Source organism: Triticum dicoccoides, chromosome 3A (genome assembly GCF_002162155.2).
Source record: "Triticum dicoccoides isolate Atlit2015 ecotype Zavitan chromosome 3A, WEW_v2.0, whole genome shotgun sequence".
Taxonomy (NCBI): Eukaryota; Viridiplantae; Streptophyta; class Magnoliopsida; order Poales; family Poaceae; genus Triticum; species Triticum dicoccoides.
This window is the reverse complement of record NC_041384.1, coordinates 755,301,774-755,308,571: the sequence shown is the minus strand read 5'-3', so window position 1 is coordinate 755,308,571 and position 6,798 is coordinate 755,301,774. Positions and strand designations below refer to the sequence as shown.

General features: G+C 43.6%; 2 long non-coding RNA genes across 3 annotated transcripts; one reads left to right on the top strand and one right to left on the bottom strand.

The window, feature by feature from the left end:
• Positions 1–1,850: 1,850 nt before the first annotated feature.
• LOC119273681 lies at positions 1,851–2,905 on the bottom strand. 2 transcript variants are annotated; one of them, XR_005134943.1, is made up of 3 exons: positions 2,613–2,905; positions 2,395–2,507; positions 1,851–2,317 (listed from the first exon to the last, which is right to left on the bottom strand). It is a non-coding gene; the product is annotated as an uncharacterized LOC119273681 (long non-coding RNA). The 2 variants fall into 2 exon arrangements; XR_005134944.1 differs by having other exon boundaries at positions 2,395–2,504.
• A 721-nt stretch (positions 2,906–3,626) lies between these two features.
• On the top strand, positions 3,627–6,013 carry LOC119273680. Its single transcript, XR_005134942.1, has 6 exons — positions 3,627–3,933; positions 4,020–4,102; positions 4,184–4,294; positions 4,449–4,603; positions 4,936–5,072; positions 5,396–6,013. It is a non-coding gene; the product is annotated as an uncharacterized LOC119273680 (long non-coding RNA).
• Positions 6,014–6,798: the final 785 nt, after the last annotated feature.

Genomic DNA, 6,798 nt, shown 5'->3' with positions numbered 1-6,798 from the left:
CTGCTGCAGAGCTAGTACACTGGAAAGCAGGGGCATAGCTCAGCCATGCGCACAACTGCATTTGCTGTCGTACCAATAACCGGAAAGATTATGCTAATCTCCTTGATTTCACCGAGAATTGCAGCTTTATGACGCTGAAAATTCGTCTCATGGTTCTTTAATAGAATTACGAGTCAGGTTCGAAAACAATTATCTGCTTACCTTCTCTCCCCATCCACGCCGTAACTTTACCTCGCACACGCCTGGCGAGTGGAGAGCAGGACAGTCTCCTCTGCTCCATGTCGTAACTTTACCTCACAAGTGTTATGTTTTTATGCTGGACTAGATCATGATGGCGCGCGTTGCTGCGCCCGTCATTTTGGCAATGAAAATGGTAGGAATTACGTAAATATATAAAAAGCATGAAGTAATGGTCATGACAACCAGAAAAGAAATCTTTGACAATCAAATTCACTTTTCTAATTTATAGAATGACAAACTCCAAATTAAATCTGGCTAGCAGTAGATAAGTGTACCTTAACTCAACAGTAAACATTATATTGCACAAATCATGTTGGCTTGATAGAGGACTTTGTCTTTTCTACTTTAAGCATCATGCATTGCATGCATGTTTGGTGCTTAGAACATGATGAATGTGGCGTACAATTAGAAACATGTTACATAAAATTATAAACATATTTGCACATCTCCAGTAGCTCAACTGACAATATAGAGAATCGCATTACAGTATACTCTATAAAAGGCAAAACACAGAATCTTGGTTAAGGCGTTTTATTTATACCCGTGCCCTTTTTTATTGTCCAGCACCAAAGAATACAAGTACTATCCCGCTCGTATCATTTCCTACAATATACTCCTTAAACTCGTATCATTATTTTCATACTTTTTTAATACTCGTTAAAGAGTAGTACAGTAGCGCAAATTCCTTCAGATTACTAACTCATTTTCTCAGAATTAAAAATTCAGTGAGTCTTTAACCTGACGGATGGTCAACGTCATTATACTCAATTTTGCTATGCATACATACTAATCATCAATTACAATCATCAAGAATATTGCTATGCATGCTAACACAATCATCAATTACACATGGTATGGTTGAGGTTTAGGGCATAAACAGTTCACATTGAGATGCATAGATAAACTACATACTAAATCAGCCACAATGCGAACTTTAAAATTTTTGTTAAACATTTGAATATGAATAAGGAAGTTTTTTTTTACTTTTCAAGAGGTTGCTAAGATCACCTCAGATATGTATTTCTTGATCTTCCAACAATTAGGAAGTTGCATTAGTTAATGCATTTCCGGAGACAGTACACAGCACAGAACTTGCAAGAAGTTTTAATGTGAGTACAACTCCACATTAAAGGGTGAAAATAAGATAGCTTCCTGGGTGAGTGTTCTTGCAATCCTTGAGATGTAATCACTTTAGCCTCCAAACTGACCTCGAAAAAAGGAAAGGCGAAAAAGAGAGTGTCTACATATTACATCCGTAAACTCCACAGTTATGCAAGAATTTTAAATGTCAGTAGAATATGCAAGTTGGGGACTAATGATAAGAACATTAATACGCATGTTTTTTCCTTGGACCGAACCTGTAGGATTCTCCCGACATTTTTTTGTAGATTTACAAATAATTGTTATGCGTAGAAAAGGGGCAAAAAAAGCAAGAATAAAGTTAGAAAGGAACATGCTAATCAAGTACTTTTGGTTCAGCTTCACCTAAAAGCCAAAGGTGGCATGACGGGCACCAAACTAAAACCTGATTATCACACATCTAACTCCTGAATGAAGTACTGAACTATCTCTGAATATTTATGCGCGAATCAAATACAGAATAACTTGTATATTTCCGGTTGTAGAACTCCACAACTACATATATGGAGAAGGATTGGTAACTTCACACTATAAAAGCAACACTAAAATGATGGAAACCAGAAACATCAAAAGGTAGATCTGACTTTGCACGGTATTCTACTTTCAATTTTGTAAAGTGAAAAGTAGATGATAGGGGCGTGCTGCTCCTTGTCCTCCTGCTTACTCCTCCTCACAGGTCTAGGGGAAGACATGGCTAGAGTGGGTGTACGAAAGCAGCGCAGAGGCTATCTTGACGGTAGCATGCCCTGGACGCTGGTTCAACCGGGCTGCAGCCGGCAAACTGATAGGTTGCCGTGAGCGGAGCCCCTCAAGGTCCAGGTCCTGCAAGGGGTGCTGTTCCTCGAGGAAGAATAGATTTCAAGCCTCTGCTTTCTCCCAGTTTGACTCTGTCATCCAATCCTGTGACCCTCTGGTGCTCATCCTCTCATCTCCCCTTCTACCAACACGAGACCGGATCAAGTAGGCGAATCAATAAAAAATCAGGGGATGCACGGAAGGGGAAGAGACACAGACCTACTTGTAGAGGATGGAGCTGATATTGAAACCCAGGTGATGGGGACATCATCGGAGGAAGTAGGCACCCATTGCCACCACCATCACCGTGATCTCTTTTTTTGTGACTTCTGCTGCAACCATTGCACAGAAAATTGGCACGTCAATTCAGGCAAATACGCTTCACTTTCATCCCTACCAAGTACCAACAGTAGAGAAAGATATCAAGCGAAACTCACATCAGGAGGAGGCATGTTGATCCTGGGCACCCAGCGCTGGAGGACGGAGTTGATATCGGCGGATCTCGTGACCGGTGGAAGGAGAGGCGCGGCCTGGCCGCCGCGGCCGATGGAGGCTAGTTGGGTTCGGGCGCGTTTGGATGGCGTGACTGGCCTGCTGCTGTGGTGCCCCTCCTGGAGCCGCCGGATGAGGAGGGTGAAGGCCTGAGGGAAGGGATAAGCCGAGGAGGATCCGTGGCGGCTTAAGCGGGGGTGGAACGTCTCGTCCAACGAGGGGTGCAGGTGGTGTCTCGCCGAGACTTGGGTTTTTTTTTTCAAAACAGCTACGGGAATAGCAGCCCATTAGGACAGCGGGCCCAGTGCGCGAGTTGAACCCAGATCAGACGGCCATAGACGTTTCAGACACGAAATCTAACGGCTCACGAGCAAGGATGCGTGAGACGACTCGGATTAGGCTCGGTTATACTGTCCTAAATAACTATTGTTTCTTATACGGTGGTTGTTGTTTGGTTGTATGTGTGGCTCGTACGGGGTGGCTGAGGTGAGGAATAATTCCTCACCCAGGGTGACGAATAGCGCGACCCTATATATATAGATTTGATGCTTTGATGGTTTTTTTTTTGAGCATCAGTACAAACACAAATTTAATGGGTTTTATAGAGAACACGATCTGCGTTATGTGAGGCCTCCATCCGTAGTAACGCCTGTCAGATTTGAGAGAGAAGAGGAGTGAGGCTCGAGGGGGCAATTCGTGGGAGGGCGAGGTTGGCCAATGAGAATGCAGGGCCATCTCACGGCGCCGTTGGATTTGAAGAGGGATCCGTGGGAATCGGAGATCCACCAGTCAGCCGTAAGCGATCCGCGTGAACTCCCTGCGAAATATCGAATCTTCCGGCCTCTGCAAGCGAAAATTTTGGGGCTGGCGGTTACGAAATGAGATTGAAATCCAACCCACCAAACCAAACAAAACCAAATCAAAGCAATCCCAAACCCAAACGCCACCGTCCTTCCCCCAAATCTCTCTCCCCCAATCCCAACCCCGCCGCCGGCGGCCTCTACCCCACCCTCACCTTCTGTCCCAAGGGAAAGCCCAGGCCATAGCGGGGCTTCCGGATCCGCGCGCCGGCGTCGAGCTTTGCCACCACGGAGGAGGAAGGGTTCGGCTGCACAACCACCCGCCCGCCGGGAGAGGAGGAGTTGGTGGGATGTCGCGTGCCATGGAGATGGAGCACCTCCTCCTCAACCACGCAGCCATGGAGATGGAGCTCCTCCTCTTCCTCTTCCTCCTCAACCACGCAGCCATGGAGATGAACGCGCCAAGGTCTCCCTCCCTCCCAGCGCCCGAAACCCTAGCCGCATATCTTCTTCTTCTGGATCTGGTCTGATCCGTGCGTTTGGTTTGCGCAGGCCATCACCAGGCTGCTCCGGGTGTCAAGGAGGAGAAGCTGCTCAGCATCACCACCACCATCAAGATCGCCAGCTTCCTCCGTGTCCGTGCTTCCTCTGCTCGCTCCTCCTTTTCTCTTCCTCTGTACTGCAGGCTTCTTAACCCATTCGATTTGATTTCGCAGGTTGTTTATCACCGTGTACAGACCTCCCTTGCCGGCCGTCGGCGTAGCGGCGCGGAGGACCGGCAACTTGCAGCAGCAACAGCAGCAGGTTTTTGCTCATGACAGCCATAAGTACGAACAATTCTCCCCTGTTTTTAGGGCAAGTTCTCCGCTGTTTCAACAAGGAATGTTCACTTTGCGGGAATGGGATCTACATTATACTGCACCCCTGCTTCTTTTTGCATTTCAGGCAAGCCTGAGTTCTTGTAAATTACTGTCTCTGCAGCCCAACTAAAGATAAAGAGAGGATCACAATGTAAGCTCACCACCAAGTTGATTTTGATTGCCGCCCACTACAAGGACAGCAGCTCACGAGCTTGCTCTTGGTTCAGTGGGCTTGGAGAAACGTGTCTTCAAATGTCATAACGCAACAGCTCAAAGGTCATTTTTTTACAACCCAAGTCTTGGTTCTCGCACAAACAAATTCAGTGTTACTGTATTGTCTCACCTGACCTGTAGAATCCACACTTAATAGCTAATTACAAGTGTGTTAGTTGGGTTTAAAGATATACGCCCAGCCTGAGGGGCTCTTTTGAACTCTTAGATCCAATAATATTCTGCGCCTTAACATGATTGTCCACTTTTTTTTAGGGGAAATTCTCCGTTATTTTAAGAAGGAATGTTCACTTTGCGGGAATGGGATATATATTATACTGTACCTGCTTCTATTTGCATTTCATGCTAGGCTGAATTCTTGTAAAATATCTCTGCAGCCCAACTAAAGAGAGGATCAGAATGTAAGCTCACCAGTGAGTTGATTTTTATTGCCGCCCACTACAAGGGCATCAGCTCTTGGATCAGTGGGCTAGGAGAAATGAGTCTGCAAATGTCACAACGCAACAGCTCAAAGGTATATTTTTTACAACCCAAGTCATTCTTGCACAACAATTCAGAGTGTTACTGCATTGTCCTGTAAAGTCCAAACTTGATAGCTAATTACAATTGCTCCAGTAGGGTTTAAAGATGTATGCCCAGTCTGACGGCCTCTTTTGAGGTCCTAGATCCAATATATTCTGCCCTTGCAGTTTTTTTACTCGTGCTGATACCAACATGATTATTTTGTTTGAAAGCACAACCCGCAATACACGTACCTTGATACATTTCCTTTTGATAGCAAGCCAGCTATTGTCTACTAACTTAAAAGATTTATTTTTCTTATCGTGGACGTCTCAGATTATCTGGCCGAGAAGCGACAGGGACATCAGCCTGGAGGGAGCTCTGCATGCTCCACTATAAGCAGTACGAAAACACCATGTCTGGGCCGCATTGTTGTTGCTGGGCGCGCCTTTGGGGACCATGCCGTCATGAGCTTGGGCGGCGAAGCAGGCTTTCCGATGCCTCCAGCGCTACGGTTCATCCACTCCGGTATAGGTAAGCCACTCGCTTCATCACCCTTGCTCTCTGCCTTTTAATATGTTATCTTTACTTGCAAGTATGCTACCCCTTCCATTTCCATTGGAAGAAAGGTTCCACCTTGTTGTGATGTTCCATCTCTCGTCCGATGGTTACTCAAATTCAAGGTTCACATGTATTGTTGGTTCATTCTCAAGCTTAGGCTTGCATAGTCTTTGAAATTGTCAAAGGATTACCTACCAGCTTCCTAGATAATTGAAGCATCCTTTTCCTTTCATATTGTTCTACATTAATATGAAATCTTTTTTTATGAATGGTCCACGGCAACCAAATATGTTCTCTATTAGATGATTAAGCCGAATGTATGGGTACTTCATCAAGGCCTATAGCAATGTGAATTTTTAATCTTGTTGAACTGTAACTAGGTACACATGGAACCAATAGGCAGTTGTGATCTTTAGTGGCCACACATGCTTTTGATTGACACTCACGCCATCTTACTAGTTTAGAAATCCAGTACATGATATGCTTAAAAAAATCAGACCTTGAAGATCCAGATTTTTTTGAAACTATGATGATTTTTATAGCAAATTCGGAAACTATACACCCTAATGCAGAAAAATCAAAAGTATCACCCTGTCGGCTTCGTGTTGGCCGAAGAGAGAATTTTCGGCCTACCGTTGGCCAAAAAGGACTTTTCGGCCAACAGTTGATCAAAGAGTCCCTCTTCGGCCAACACCTGCTCTACTGTTTTAGAAAATTCATATCAATTAGGATTTTTAGTATTTTAATTTGATTCTTTTTGCATTAGATTAGAAATTTTATGAAGTTTCTGTAGATATCAAGTTTGACTAGATTTGAAAGTTTGAATTTGAATTTTCATGAATTTGCTCAAATCACTAGATTGCCTATAATTTGAGCTAGGAGTATTTTTTCAGATGATTCTTTTTGCTACTAGTTCTTTGTGACTTTGTTTATCAGTAGTAATTAATTGGCGAATTTTATAATTATTTAAAATTATGTTTTTATGAAAACAGTCCTGTTTTAGTGTTTTATAGGTTTTATGCCATTTCTTTTAATTTTAATTGCTTTAAATTTTTTTCTTTAGTTTTTTGACATATTCTTTATGTTTCTGTTTAGTTATCAGTAGCTATTTTATTTGTAGTATTTGTTTTATATTTTATTTCTTTTATCCTGTAGAAAACTTGTTTTGAGCTTCATAG